Raw genomic sequence first — 17,500 nt, 5'->3', positions numbered from 1 at the left:
ATATATATATATATATATATATATATATATATATATATATATATATACACACAAACCAACAAATTTACATACATTGTGAAACAAACAAACAACTAGACAGAAAGCCATTCTCATTAGGTCTACTTCACATGTTATACAAAAAAAAAATCCAAAAACAAAACAAAGCATCGAACAAAATGCCATTCAAAAAGTCCCACGAACCCATATATAAAATGTCATACATGTCTCGGGCATATTTATGAATGAAATGACATACTACTACTCCTCCCAGCCAGCGTGGCATAAAAATAATCAACTATTGTTTTTAATTTGAAATCAATAGGCTCCCATTTACCAGTGTGTTATATCATAGTGTTAGCAGGTTAATCAGCCGTCCGTCCGGGGCCTTTTCACCAAAACTATGTTTGTTTGTGAACAACAAAACGAACTCAAGGGGAAGCGTCCTTTGCATGGGAAATCAAAAAAGTAAAACATATTTTATTCACTTTTACGGATGCGATGGTCCCCACCCCTACCCCTACCCCCTCCCACCCCGACTACTACCCCCCTTGGTTTTTGAAGTTGAGAATTCTTCTGCTTAACTGTACAGTAAATATTCGCGTTAGGTAATTAAATGCTTTTATTTATCATACGCTAAAATGATAATTATTGATAATATGGCTATATTTTTATATCAGTCGTGTTTGATCCGATTATCGTTACGATTTAGACCATTATTGTTAATATTATTATTATTACTATTATCATTATTGTTGTTATTATTGTTACTATTATTATCGTCATGCTGTTTTCGTTGCTGGGGCTTTTACTTAGTATTTTCTGAGGAAAACTATTGGAACTCTTGATTTGGGTCTTTCCTAATTAACCACTAACAATAATTAAGAGGAATTAACTGGAAATATTAAGAATTACCTGGGAATATTAAGAACAACTTCATTACAATGAGAATCATGAGTATGTCAGCAGTAAATCTACAAATATAAAAGTTCTTTGTTATCCTTGAAGCAACAACAACAAACACACCGACAAAATCAACAACAACAACAATAATAATAATAATAATAATAATAATAATAATAATAATAATAATAATAATAATAATAATAATAATAATAATAATGTCCATTACTGCCATAAACAAATTATGGAAAAGAAATATCGGAGGATTATGACCTATAATTATAAAAGTTTTTTTTTTCCCGACATAAAGGAGGTGCAACTTTAAGGCAAAAATTTCATAACATTTTCAGTCATTTTGATCTAAAGACGAGAGCGCTTCAATGCAATCACAAATATTGCCTTTACATCAGCTTTAAGTACCTGATTTTTAATGTATATAAAGCAATATGCAACCTAACGAAAATGTATAGGATATCTACAGTCGGATGGGATGAATGGGAAAATAGGGAAGAAACGGGATGAATGAAATAAATGAAATAAAAAAAAAATTACTGTGATCAACATCCGTTATCTGCGAAATATCACAGATTATTCTGATACACCTGAATTCACTGCTGAATGATCCCGTCCCTTGGGGGGGGTGTCCAAGGTCGGGGAGGGCGAGGGGTCCTGGAGAGGGGGGTCATACTCAATCTACCGAAACGACAGTTGGCTCATATATAATCTTCGCCTCTAATGGCATAAATGTCGGGTTACTGTCTCCATTAGGACACTTTTATAAAAGCCGAAATTTAGACCTGGCTTCGAAAACACGGCGTCGGGCGGCTTGCTTGCTTGCTTGCTTGCTTTCCCCCGCCCAGCTTTCTGGATCGGGTATAAGCGTCGCCGGTTCTACCTTTCCTTCCAGGATTTCCAAGCGACGTTGCTGGAATTGGTCTGGAACTGGTTTTCCGAAACGAATGGGCCTCCGACTCTCCATCTCTTCTTTCGGGATGTCAGCTGCAAGTTCTGAGAATATGGAGGACTTTCCAGCGTTTGTTCTTTAAAATCATGACTCAGAATTCCTGGAATCTGGTTAAAGAAATGATTCTGAATAGACTATTACCTATCCTTCCTGGATTTTGAAGTACCTGCTGGTATCGGTTTTCTGAATCGGGCACGAGTGTCTGCTCGAACCTTCTTCCTCCCGGAATTTTCAAGCAACTACCGAAAGATTCCCGATTGAAGTTTATGGAATGGAATGTGTTTTTTTTTTTTATTATTATTTTTTTAATCAGGCAACGTCTACTTTCATTACCTTTCTTACTGTTCTCCTTGCGTTTTAATACATTTTTATCTATTTATTAATTTATTAATTTTTTTTATTTTTTATGTATTTCCCTTTACCTATTCTTACTTCTTCCTGATATCACCATATTCTTTGGAAGCCTGAATGTCAATTCAATGGACCCTGTGATGTGTTTGTTCCTTATGAACAGGTTTCATCTACTGAATAATAATAATAATAATAATAATAATAATAATAATAATAATAATAATAATAATAATAATAATAATAATAATAATAATACATACATACATACATACATACATACAATTACATACATACAAAAAACATACTGAATTAAAACAAAAAAGATTTGCTAAGTATCTTCGACTTATAATGATGTCCTCAATACCACATTATATACGTCGTTGAATCTGACGGAATTTAATACATGGCAACATACATTAAAATCATTACTCGCAATTTCAGTCAAGAAACGGCTAATCCGCGGAAGAGCAAACGATAAAAATATACGCGGTGGTCATGAGGACGCCGCAAATTAAAACGAAATGAATTTGCCATTGAGAAACCTTCGGAACTTTTATTTTCCTAATGATGGAATTTCAACATCAATGTAACAATGCATTATATACGTCGTTCAGATATCTGACGAGTTTATTTAATACGGGGATTTCGCATTGGAAAGACCTCGCGAATGAAGAAAATTTAAAAAAATTTCATTACGGATAGAAATGGTAGATATTAATTTTCTTCTAGATAAAATTTCAAATCGAATTCGTCGTAATATATCAAAGCGGAACGAAATGTCATTCAGTGAGCTTGGAGTGTTATTGATATAAAGAAAATAAAAGCTTAGAGAGTAACTAAATCCCAAAATGACATGCATAGATCCAAAAACATTAGTTTTAAAAAGATGAAAATGAAAGCACAATGATTTTAATCCTAAACACACTCACTGTATTTTGGAAATTCAGTTGAGGACGCGAATGGAAAACCGAATGATGAATTAAAGCCATTGAGAAACCAACCATATAAAGAACAGATTTTTTATTTTCCATAATGACTTTAAAATGGAGTTTTTTCAACATTTCAATGTCCCAGTTGACAATTGGCCTTTTTAGCAAAAATTTAGACAAAAATTTTAATTGATAAGATATGTGTTCAATTGCAAGTTTGTTTTTTAAGTATTACAAAAGTTTTTTATTTCCCCAGTTCTTAGCAACCGGTAAAAATATTGGCTATTTTGCCGGGGGTTCTTTGGTTTCGATATTGATGAAAGACAATTTGAACAGTTTTTTGACAAGGATTTACAGGTAAATCGTACCTTCTATTAAATTCATGAAGAGGAAAATATTGTTCATTACGATTTTTAAATTTAGAAAAAATTTATATTTCCAGATAATATGTCCAATTTTGGACAGTTAATGTAAAAATGCATGTTTTGATAATGATATAGATATTAATTTTAAAATTTCTAGAATTAAAATTTAATCGACAAATCTTTAGCTAGAAACATTTTTATTATCAATGAGAGAAAATATTTTGACACTTCCATATAACGTAAATCTTTGTTTCATTAAAAATTAAAAATCAAATAACTGTTGTTTACAATAATTCAGGGACACAGAAAATCATCATCCCCAAAACATGGCTGAGTTTACACGATTCCTTGTTATTGATATAAACTGGTAAAAATAAATTATCGTTAAAACAGCATCGTTAAGTTCTAAATCCCAAATTGACAATGCTTTATTTGTACATATGAATGAAACCATTGTATTGGAAAAAAAAGATAATTTTTTGAAAATGTTAAGAGAAATATAATTGAATCTGCCTTTATTAAGCATTTTAACAATCAACTTATGAATATTAGTTCGGTCTTTTAAATTAGATAGTTACCTTGTTCATAAAATTTAAAGTAGTTACCTTTTGCAATGGCCTGTTCTAACTGTAGTTTCAGTTCTTAAGTATTTTTAAAGTATTTTTTGTTTGGTATGACAATTTGACTTCAAACTAGTGATTGCATTCATAATGATGTTTAGCTTGTTAGTGGCTTTGATCTTTATAGTTTTCTTGTTTATGTCTATCTTTATTTATTTTACTTTGTACCCGAAGAAGTGTATACACGAAATATACCTGGTCTTTAATTTTCACCTTTCATATATATATATTTGTCATGCAGTTTATGACTTATATATATATATATATATATATATATATATATATATATATATATATATATATATGTGTGTGTATTTATTTATGTATATAAATAAATATATATACATGTATATATATACATATGTATGTATATATATGTGTGTATATATACATATACATATAGGTATATGTGTACTTTGGCGTGTGGAGACGATTGGCACCATTTAAACAAACGAATAAACTTGCAAACACAGTCATTTTAAATTCAATGTGTCCATCATGAGAATGTTTCCTACCTTTATAAAAAATGATGTAAATAGTGTTTTTCTTTTACCCCCCAAAAAATAAAATAAAAATAAAATAAAAATTGAATGTAAAACAATACAGCCGACAGACTTATCATGTGACACAAAATCTCAGGGGAAGAACATTTATTATGTAAATACAACACGCCAGCGTCACCCGGTAGGCCAATAACTGATGAGATAAATGACTACAACCTATTAAGAATCATTAATAATTTTCAGTGGAAATTGTGTTCGCATCAGTATATTTCTGGTAAACTGTCTTTCCAGAAATAAACATAGTTACGTTGTAAGAATACAAAACTGCATGTATATATGTGTATATATGTGTATATGTGTGTGTATATATATATATATATATATATATATATATATATATATATATATATATATATATATATATATATATATATATATATATATATATATATATATGCAAATACATAGCAAGAGACGTAGATTATGCATGTATATTTAAAGTACAAAGGTGTTATTAAATGCAAATATTGTGTACACATTTTCTTGCTATACTTTCATCAAAGAGCTCACACAAGCAATATATGTTTATCGAGTCTGTTGGCAGAGGCAAAATCAGGGGTACTCTGTAGAAGACTTGATAAAAATCTAAATAGATAAATAATACATAATTAGTAAAAGGTTAAAACATGTAAGCTATGAATTTACAATAGAACACGGAAATAAAGTACTATAGATGATAATAATAACGACAATAATAATAATATAACATTTATCAGTTAATAATAATAATAATTTTTATTATTATTATTATTATTATTATTATTATTATTATTATTATTATTATTATTATTATTATTATTTATTATTATTATTATGTTTATCCATTATTATTATTATTATTATTATTATTATTATTATTATTATTATTATTATTATTATTATTATTATTGAACACCCAAAACAAAGAGCAGAAAGGGTGCTTGTCAAATATGATTGAGTTTTGTTTAGAAAAATGATACTTCAGGAATGTAAGCGTTGAAGGATAAAAGGCACATGGAGATTGCTATTACTTTAAAAATAATTGTATAAATTACTTGAGAACCCGTAATTAATGCATATATGGAGAAGAAAATAGATACAAAGGGTAGGTGATATCTTGTGTGCCATATTTTGTCAAAGGAGTGTAGCCTCAATAAAAAAATATCGATACCTGCTTTATTAATTAAGTAAACAAGTTGGCGTAAAATGCACAAGAACTGCAAAGATTTTTTGCACAAAAATGACTTTTAATTTAAGTATGAGATTCAGCAAAAATTGCAACAGGACCTAAATAAAATTGAACATGGGGACTAAGGAAATCTCAGCATCATATTAAGAACTAGATAACTTAAGCACAGGAACTAAAATTAACTTTGGCCATAGAACCTCAAAGAATTTACAGTATCAGTAATAGTAAAATATAAACAACGACAAGAATTCTATTTGGCCTCCCGTTTCAACTAAGAATTCAATGAAAAATGGACTCGATCAAAGAAAATAAGACAAGGATGAAAATAAAATGTAGGACTCAAACATCCATGAACATATATTGAACAGGACATGTGAATCAGAATTCATAATTTCTAACAGAACTTTAAGACCATGTGAGAGTATGTAACCAAGGAAGCGACTGGTTAGGTGTATTAGTAAATCTATAAAAGAGTTCTGCCCTCTCGGCATTAGCTTCAAAATCTACAAACGTACGACAAGGGTCAGTATGAATTCAATTTTCTATCATGGAACGCACTATGATGGGGGCTGTTAAGTTGTTTATATTTTCAAGCAATTACTGATCAAGCACGTGAAAAAGAACAGTAACTGCCTGTAACAGTTTCAACATTTCTAAGAAGAAAGTAAGATGATGCACATTAGTACACACACACACACACACACACACACTCACTCACACACACACACACTGAGAGACAGAAAGCAAGGAAAACTGAAAGATTGTCAGTGACTGCAACAAAAGGACAAACTAGAATGTGATGCAAGAGAGAGAGAGAGAGAGAGAGAGAGAGATCAAGGACATGTTAAAAGGTCTAGTGTAATTAAAAGATGAATCTGGAAATGACAGTTGTTTCGCTTTTTCAGAATTATTATTATTATTATTATTATTATTATTATTATTATTATTATTATTATTATTATTATTCAGTAGGTGAAACCTATTCATATGAAACAAGCCCACAGGGGCCACTGACTCGAAATTCAAGCTTCCAGAGAAGGGGAAAATGGCCTAGTGTGCAAAATAATAATAATAATAATAATAATAATAATAATAATAATAATAATAATAATAAATAATAATAATAGAGGAAAACTAAAAGAGTGAGATGAAGTTGAAGAAACTTTTACGGAACGAAACAAATTTCTAAACCTCTGCTAGGAAAGCCACTTTCAGCATTCTCTGCAGGGCCAGCATTCAAACAGACCGCCCTCGGGTGTGGAACATCAGGAGAAACCTAGTAACAACAAAGGGTGGTGAATAGTGCAGCATATTAGCAATTACCCCCTTGATGGCCACCTTCTGAATACACATCACCTCATAAATTAAAAAATAATTAACCATTCGTTACCGGAGGCAGGATCACACAGACGGAACGGAGCCTATATCGTCATGCTATAAAACACACGGTTTTCCACGCGAGGCCGCCCAAAATATCTCATTTACGAAAGGGGAAAGGCTTGATAAAAGGGTAATGCACTCAACAAAATTAACGCCATCACACAAAACATATATTATCAAGGTTTTGTAAAACCCACCAAATGTGGGTTTTACAAAACCTTAGTGTACAGAAATCAAGAAATGTAACGAACTTGCAAGCAAGATCAAACTTTCTTCCCAAAACGTTAAGTTCTCCAAAAAGATCACTTTTGAGCCTCTTACAAGGCACACTAGGGAAGAATGTGATATTAAGCACAATATAAGGATATAAGTAATTATCACGAATATAAAAGAAGGGGTGACCATGAGTAAACCAGAAGAGAAATAATCTTATCTTCAAGTGGAGCGATGCTTGACTATGCTCAGTATTTGAATATACAGAGTATAAGAAAAAAGATAAATAATGCTATAGATAAACTTTTGCAAAAGAGTTATATATTATACAGTCTATATATATATTATACATATATTATATATATGTATGTATGTATGGTATGTGTATGTATGCAAAATTTGCATGATATAAAATATATATATATATATATATATATATATATATATATATATATATATATATATATATATATATATATATATATATATATATATATATATATACATACATATAAACATACTCACATACATACACACACATTATATATATATACACATCCGCAAAGCATATACAAAAAATACAAAAATAAGAATAATCTTGGGTAAGATTAACAACGAGTATAAAATATCTGATTCTATCCACACACCAGTTAGTGTGTTTGTAAATATGCAGCTGCAGAATATTTTGAAAACCTTTATAACTCTGTAAACATGTAAGTCAATCTATGTAAATGTCATTCTCCATAGATTGTCTTACGACTTGAGGATGTCTTACTGACAGTTTCTGTTGCTGAGGAATTTTGGGCAAACATAAATGATAAGAAACGTTGCAAATAATGATTATTGTAAGGAATGAAATCATTTTGGCACAGTCGTTTTGTTAGCAAGCCCAGGAAAGTTTAACTCAGATCTTTGCCATGGACAAAATTTCTCGTACACTTATCATAATCTTTTCAGCTTGATAAAATATCTTATAACTGAACATTCTCCTTGATTATCTGCGAAATTTACAGACTTTTTTTAAAAGCCACCCATCTCAAAAGAAACTGCTTTTGCAAATAAAATAGCAAAATTTACATAGAAAAGATTTTAGGGTAGAGTTCCATTTTGGACATTCCTAAGAGTTTTCAGTAAAATCATTGTAAATTAACATCAGTAACCTAACGCTAGACTTAGTATAATTTTGGTACATACAGGGGCGCTGTAAGTAAGATATATCTTCTGGACATGAAGAGTATATTAAACTGATTAGCGCAAGAGCAACACCGATTATTTTGAATTTATGAAATATGTACAAAACATTAAACTGAGTAATGAAAAATATCCTTTTAAATTTAAAATACGAACTAAGGTTATTTCTACTACTAAAATATTAGTTATTTTGAGGATATGCATATATAATTATTCATATTATATCACATTATATATATTATATTTACATAATATATATACATACATATATATATATATATATACATATTAATAATTTACATAATATATATAATACATAAATTATACCATTAATTATACAATAGTTAAAATTATACCTTTATTTTTTATTTTTATTATTTTTACTTTTATTATTGTGTGTTACTTTTTGGGAGGAAATACCTATTTGTAATTCACTATATTGTGCATATGTATACATACATATATATACATGTGTATATATATATATATATATATATATATATATACATATATATATATATATATATATATATATATATACAGAGTATATATATATATATATATATATATATATATATATATATATATATTATATATATAATATGTATTTTTAGGCGATGTTGCATAATTCATTTTAAAGGTTTACGTATATGCATATATATATATATATATATATATATATATATATATATATATATATATATATATATATATATATATATATATAGTGTGTATATGTATACATATATATATATATATATATATATATATATATATATATATATATAGTGTGTATATGTATACATACATATGTATACATGTTTGTATATTTGTCACTTATAACTGGCTTAGTTTATTTTATATATCCTATAATATTAAGCCACAAATATAATTTAATATCGCATTCACTATACTTTGAGAATAACTTACACTTTAATGGAATTGTAACTGATGAGTGCTTATATTCCTCCCACGTTATAAACAACGATAAGACTGACTTTTGCTCAACGAATTCAACTAAGCTATCTTCTGCGCCTCTTCTGTTTATCGCTTCATTTATCACCATTTTGCTTCTTCTTTCCATACATATACTAAACAACAATTAATCCCAACCACTTTAACCTTAATGTTTTCTTTTGCATTTAACATCCACACTTTACATCTGTAAAGGTGATTTGGCACAACAGTCCCATCATGCATTGCTAACTTTGTTTCCAACGGCTAGTTTTCTTGCTTCACCTACTCTATAACTAACAAAATTTCATCCTACCTTCATCCGTTGTATTTAATCCCGAATACCTATAAGAATCAACTATTCTGTTCTTCCACCATTCACATTAACATTCATTACTCCATTTATCTGGCTTACACTTTCTCCCAGCTTTCTCGTTTGATAACAGTTTTCAAGTCTTGCACTGATTTTAGCAGTTTCTTGTTGGTTTCCCAATCAGCACTACATTATTTACAAACGTCAGCCATTCCTCACCCAGTTCATGACTCATTTTCTTATCCAACAATTTTTCATCTATATCTACCTTCTTCTACTGAATTATTGCTCTACTCCAACCTTAGAAATATTGAATATTCATGGTGATATAATCCTCGTTGGAGACCCACTTATATTTCAGGCTAATCACTCACCAGTCGTCATATGCTCACACGATTCGCCATTATTACAATTTCTTATTTACTCTTAGCATCTTGCCATTGCACAATACACCCTCAACATTTTCTACATAGTATTTCCATCATTTAGGTCTTAAACTTCCTCTAGGACCATTTATGACATATACAACCTTTCCTATCAACTTTCAAACTTCTCCTACACTTCCTCATCTTTGTCTAACACAGCATTGTTCTTCGTTCATTAATTCTTCAAACTTCAAATCTTGCCATGCATATTCCATGGTATATTACGAAGCGCTGTACCCTCGTAATTCTTGCGCTCTATTACCTACAACTTCCTATAATGGAACAATTATTTCTACCATTCATTCCTTTAAAACATATCCCTAGAACAGAATACCTAATGAACCTGTCGGTATATATGTATATATACATATACATACATATACATATATATATATATATATATATATATATATATATATATATATATATATATATATATATAATGTATATATACATATACATACTGGCTAACATGAACTACTTTGCCTGCCTAAATACACACACAAACACACATACATCTCTTTCCAAAAATATGGTAAAACTATAATTATTATTCTTTTATAATTTAACAGGGTATATAACATAAATTCTTTTCTTTTCTATTGAAGAAAATCTTGATTGAAAATTACTGTGTACAATCTATCATAGCTTCTTGTCACTGAACCATTACATAAGCTCCAGAAGTAATATATAACAGTTAGGAGGAGTCATTAATTGTTATGAATGATCCCGAATAGTTTATTTTGATTTTTAAAGTATCTTTAAACGAAAAAAAAAATCCCGCAATGAACAGATAATCCGGAAACCCTGAATGCTACTAAAAATTAATATTCATTTAAAATCAGCAGAATTCATTGCTCTGCTAATAGGCATGGCAGAAGTCATTACCCAGACTTACTTACAATTACAGAATTTTAGTAAACTGAACAGAAATGCAAAACTAAGCGAGGAATTTCTAGTTTATACACTATATGTAAATTTAACAGCTCTACGCATATTTTGAATATTATGATTATAACGAAAGCACTTCCTCTGAACAGAATCACTACAATCCATTTGACCCAAAATTAAAAATCTTTAAAAATGATTGCCTTCATGACCCGTACAACTGAGAATGATTTTGCAATAAAAATAGGTCATTACTTAAGTAAACATAACACGTACATTTAAATCCAAATTATGCCTTCATACCCCGTACAACTGAGAATGATTTTGCAATAAAAATAGATCATAACAAGTAAACATAACACGTACGTTTAATTCCAAATTACACGGGATATACCGACTGGAAATCAATACACTCTATTTACAGTTGTCTACAAAAAAATTCACTTGACTTCCCCGATAAAGATTAATGACATAAATAAGGAAACTATATTTTTAGTAGGTAAAAATAATATTTTTCAACCGGTAGTACTAAAATTTGCTACCATCTTTCATTCTCGATCTTCAAATATTTTGTAAAGTACGTGATTAACCCGATTAATGAAGCTAATCTTATTTATATACTCGTTACCTCACTGAGTAATGGATTTTATTGTTATTAAAAAAAAAGGTCATATTAAAGTGTAAACATAATAACTAGAATTCAAGGTCATATGGTATATCAAGTATGCTCAACAAAATGAATGGTCACCTTTATATATATTTGAATATAAGTATATTATATATATATATATATATATATATATATATATATATATATATATATATATATATATATATATATATATATATATATATATATTATATACGTACATAAATGTCAGTTTTTGAGCTAACAATTAGATTGAAGTTACCCAACTTGACTTGTAAAAAACACGATATTGTAAACATTAAGAATATGAAAAAATCTATTACATTTGTAACGGAAAATATGATTCTGAGAATTTCAATACAAAATGTGTCCTACATACGATCACTGATTTGCACGTTTATTATATATATATAGTCATATAGTCACTAACGAATATATATAAAATAAGTTATACAGAAAATAAGGAGTCATATAATATCGCTGGAGACCACAATGAAAGATAATCATTTATAAATATATCATATTTATAAATATATATATATATATATATATATATATATATATATATATATATATATATATATATATATATATATATATATATATATATATATAGAATAAGGCAAACGTGTAAATGCAAAGTGATTGTATTTTGGAAATCATTGAGGATAAAGAGTCCATCATCTGAACAGCTGAATCACTTTGAATATAGTGGATGCGATTTTTCCAAACCACATGAAGCAATCTTGAAAAGCTATTAGCTTACAGAGAAATCTTCCGTAGTACATGAACGGCTATTCGTGAAAAAAGAAGTTACAGAGACAATTTATTATTATTATTATTATTATTATTATTATTATTATTATTATTATTATTATTATTATTATTATTATTATTCAGTAGACGAAACCTGTTCATATGGAACAAGCCCACAGGGGCCACTGGCTTCAAATTTAAGTTTCTAAAGAATATGGTGTTCATTAGGAAGAAGTAAGAGGAAGTTAGAGGAAGTAAAGGGAAAAACCAAATAGAAAAAATTAATTAATAATACTAAAAAAATATTCAACATGGCATCTACCGAGCACTGCATATGAATATTAAAAACGCCACATTAGGAATCTGTACGCTAGTGGGTATAAACTTCTCTAAGGAATTATATTAGCACAGAGGAACGAGAAATGTGGGATTGGAGACGGGCGCAGGCAAATAACACTTTCAAGGATGGGACGGAGGAATGAGAGAACTCGTGGAAATGACTAGTGATGTATGAAATGCTGGAATGATCGTGCATTACACGTAAATGAAGCTTTCTTCGAGAGGAAAGAGAGAGAAAAGAAACAACTACCTCAAGAAATATTTTGGGTTGACCGTGAATTACTGGAAGAATTCGAGCCACAAGGGAAAGTGAATGGAATAGGGTGGAAGTGGAAAGAAAAAAAAGAGAGAAGAGAGCGTAAGAAACAAAGAGAAGAGAGGTGGGGAAAGACTTCCGGACTGTAAAAGTTAGACAGTCGTTATCAACGAAGATTTATCCTCTTGCGGTGGATGACTTAACTTTTATCCGGGAGAAAAAACACTGCTGTTGACGTTACGACATTCTTTAAATATATACATAAATATACATAAATTTGTGTGTGTATAATATATATATATATATATATATATATATATATATATATATATATATATATATATATATATATATATATATATATATATTTTTTTTTTTTTTTTTTTTTTTTTTTATATAAACTCACACACATCAGTTATGTAAGCTCTCGCTTGCATGAGTCCACGGGCAATAGCGAACAGTAAGAGGAATCCTTTACACCCAAGGAAAGACTTGGGGCAAGGGGAACTTCAAAGGAATATAACTGACTTCAAGAACGCCGTGGACACAGCCAGCCCACCACTCTATACGATTTACACACACAGACGTCTTCGTAATCATCATCGAGTGCGACGTACAGACAGACACAAGATCATTTTTCGGCACGAATAAGGGAAGTGGAAACGGAGGGAGCTGACTATTTTAAAAGAACGGGTTAGCGACAGATACTCTTTCAGGCAACAGAAGCAAGCTTATGTTTTCCATTACAAACGAGCGCCTCGTTTCTCTTGCAGAGAAAAATGTGTCCATAATATCCTCTTTGCGTTTCTGCCGGAAAGAGGATTTGGGTTTTACAGAAAAACCATTTGATCTTCAGGGATCTAATAGATCATTTCGATGCTACAGCACCTGGGACATCCCGTTTGCTGGGAAAATATCAACTTATAGAGTCTGCTCTTCAAATGTTAATTAAAATATTCGTGTACGCATTTAGCTGCATAAAGTCATATACATGCACACACAAACACATACGCAGTACTGCAATCTGTTGGTCTTTTGTTAAATCAAATCAATAAAAAAAATAAACTAATACCCTCTCTCTCTCTCTCTCTCTCTCTCTCTCTCTCTCTCTCTCTCTCTCTCTCTCTCTCTCTCATTGTAAATCATATTTCTTCAGTCATATTTGAATTCATTACTGTACAGTCAATACAATCAGTCCTTCCTTAAACACGTATCTTTGCTATTCAGTAACATTAACAGAATAAAAGTCACATACTATTAAAAATCATCCGATGTTTTAGGTTTACGCACCAAATTCTACATAGTTATCATGTATACGTAAGAGGAAATACGTCTCACTGCCAAAGTTCCCCCCCACACTGAAAAATATACATTCGATAAGAATGGATAAACGCATATGTATACATACGTCCCGGGGGCAATTCACCTTTGTATAGAATTATCGAGAAAACTTTTTCAGGCACATAATCGACTAGGGAAAAAAAAACTTTTCCTGCTAAACGCTACATGGATGTGATGGCAGGTGAACCATTCTCATTTTTATTCATCCATTAATTTGGTGGCTTTTGTATAGAAGATCATGTCTCATCCCGTAAGTTCGCGTAATGACGGACAAAGTCTCTCTCCCCTGGGGTCCCGAGTTTCGGGTGAAAATGGCATTGCAAGAGTTACATTTAAAATTTCAATGGCCCTTGTTTGGTCGCTTCCGTGATCATTAATGTGGCATGCCGTGCGGTTGTGCCAGGAATGGGAACACCTGCTGGGTCTGCTGCTACAGCAATTTGCTGTTTCACTCTGCTGTTTTTCATTTCCACCCTTAACATTTATACAATACTACTGTAATGCTATTACCTCCGAACAGTAAAAAAAAAAAAAAAAAAAACTAACAGTAAAAGCAAATGCACTAACATTTGCCCTTGCTGTAATCGCTATCAGCATTCCTATTATTCAGATCGACACCACTGTTTATACCAGCGTTATTATTATTATTATTATTATTATTATTATTATTATTATTATTATTATTATTATTATTATCCTGATTTAAATGGTATCACCTTCCTGCAAGATGAATTTCCATGTTCTGAGTAAAAATAGATCAACATTTAAAAGATGAAGTTACAATACACTATCCTAATTTACTATTTTGTTACGAGGAGTACGATTTTCAAGGGTTTATGAAGACCATAAAATTTTCAAACTTGCAAATACATTTCTGCTGCTGACCATGAACATACTGTAAGTACTGCGTTCTTACACTTGACATTTTCGTTCTTAATAAAGACACCACGGCATTAGGTTTTCCTAAACATATGGGGAACGCTATTTTTTTTTCTGTGAAAAAAAAAAAAAATAGTTTCAGTTAGTCCACATCACTGAAGCAATCCTTATAAAATAATTTCCTTTTTTTTAAATAAATTTCAATATTAAGAGAGAAAGTCATAAACCTTTTTCTTCTAATGTCAAAACGATTTGGCAACCTACACTAGGATAAAATAATGGAAAATAACAAATAACACTGTGTGAGCACTTTATTCTTAATAACACCATGACCGATCAAACACGGTAATAAGCCCGTATTCTTCCGCTCGCCGAAAATACATTTATTATGAAGTTCTTGGTCGAATTCGCAATTAACTAACGCCTTCCGCATGATGTAGATTTTCTGTTACGAGTCGTTTTTGTTAATTTGGAAAAGATTCTTCGGACTAAATGTTCCTGCCTACTTCACGGAACAATATTTCATGGAAACCACTACAGTCTGTAAGCCCACTTTCAACGTATGAAATATTACAAAAGATTTACTTGCTAAACCTCTTTTAATATTAGAAAAACGTCCAATAATGCAAGCTCGCTACCCCCAGACTATATGAAATTTATTCCTTCGCTCCACCCTCTCTCTCTCTCTCTCTCTCTCTCTCTCTCTCTCTCTCTCTCTCTCTCTCTCTTTGGCAGTGAACTTATTGTTCATTAACGTGCCAACAAGTATTCTTTCATGACACCTTCGGAATATGAAGCAAGAAAAAGATATAAAAGCAATCAAACTTAGGCTGACGTCAATATAATATATATTATATATATATATATATATATATATATATATATATATATATATATATATATATATATATATATATATATATATATATATATATATATATATATATATATATTATATATATATATATATATATATATATATATATATATATATATATATATATATATAATATATATTCATATATATATATATATATATATAATATATACTATATATATATATATATATATATATATATATATATATATATATATACATATATATATATATATATATATATATATATATATATATATATATATATATATATATATGCCCATATGTATGTATGTATAAAGTTATGAGTGTGATCAGTAGTATTTTCATCTATCAAGTAAGGGGCCGCAGGCCGATTCCTGGGCAAGGCAGGTGCTTGAGGATTCTGTTAGAAACCCACTGTCCCTCTGCTAACCTTTTATACGCTATGTAATTAGACGACTATGATGTTGCAACTAAGGTTAGCAAAATTATTCCAAAATTCAAGATGGAAGCTGGAAGGCTAACACCTTCTGGCCCTACTCTCTAGAAAAACAAGTATTCTGGGGTATACAGGTATATCTATATCTATATATATACGTATATAAATATAATATATATATATATATATATGTATATATGTTATATATATATATATATATATATATATATATATATATATATATATATATATATATATATATATATATATATATATATATATATATATATATATATATATATATATATATATATATATATATATATATATATATATATATATATATATATATATATATATATATATATATATATAAACGTTTATGTTTACTGTTTTGCATTCAATGTGAAGCCTGGGATTTAAAACCTAAAATCATTGTTAGAAATGATAAAACAATGACGGGGAAGACTCCTGACTGATCAGTCACATAGAGTGAAGGGAAGGGCGAGTTTTAACGATTTCGAAAAAATATGCTGATGTAAAATATTTAAAAAAACAAGAACTTCATTCAAACAGCCCTAAAAAAATAAGACATTAGCAAACATTTATCAATATCAATTTCATCAAGATTTAACATTAAAAGCTACAGCGTATGGCATTAAAAGGAATTTGCTAAAACATCGGCGTTTCTTTCGCTTCACTTTGGATTAGGAAAACAAGTTTACCTTCAATCGAACATTTATTAAAAAAAAACACGG

Source organism: Macrobrachium rosenbergii, chromosome 46 (assembly GCF_040412425.1).
Source record: "Macrobrachium rosenbergii isolate ZJJX-2024 chromosome 46, ASM4041242v1, whole genome shotgun sequence".
NCBI classification, from domain to species: domain Eukaryota; kingdom Metazoa; phylum Arthropoda; class Malacostraca; order Decapoda; family Palaemonidae; genus Macrobrachium; species Macrobrachium rosenbergii.
The sequence above is the reverse complement of the archived record's forward strand: the minus strand, read 5'-3'. Positions refer to the sequence as shown.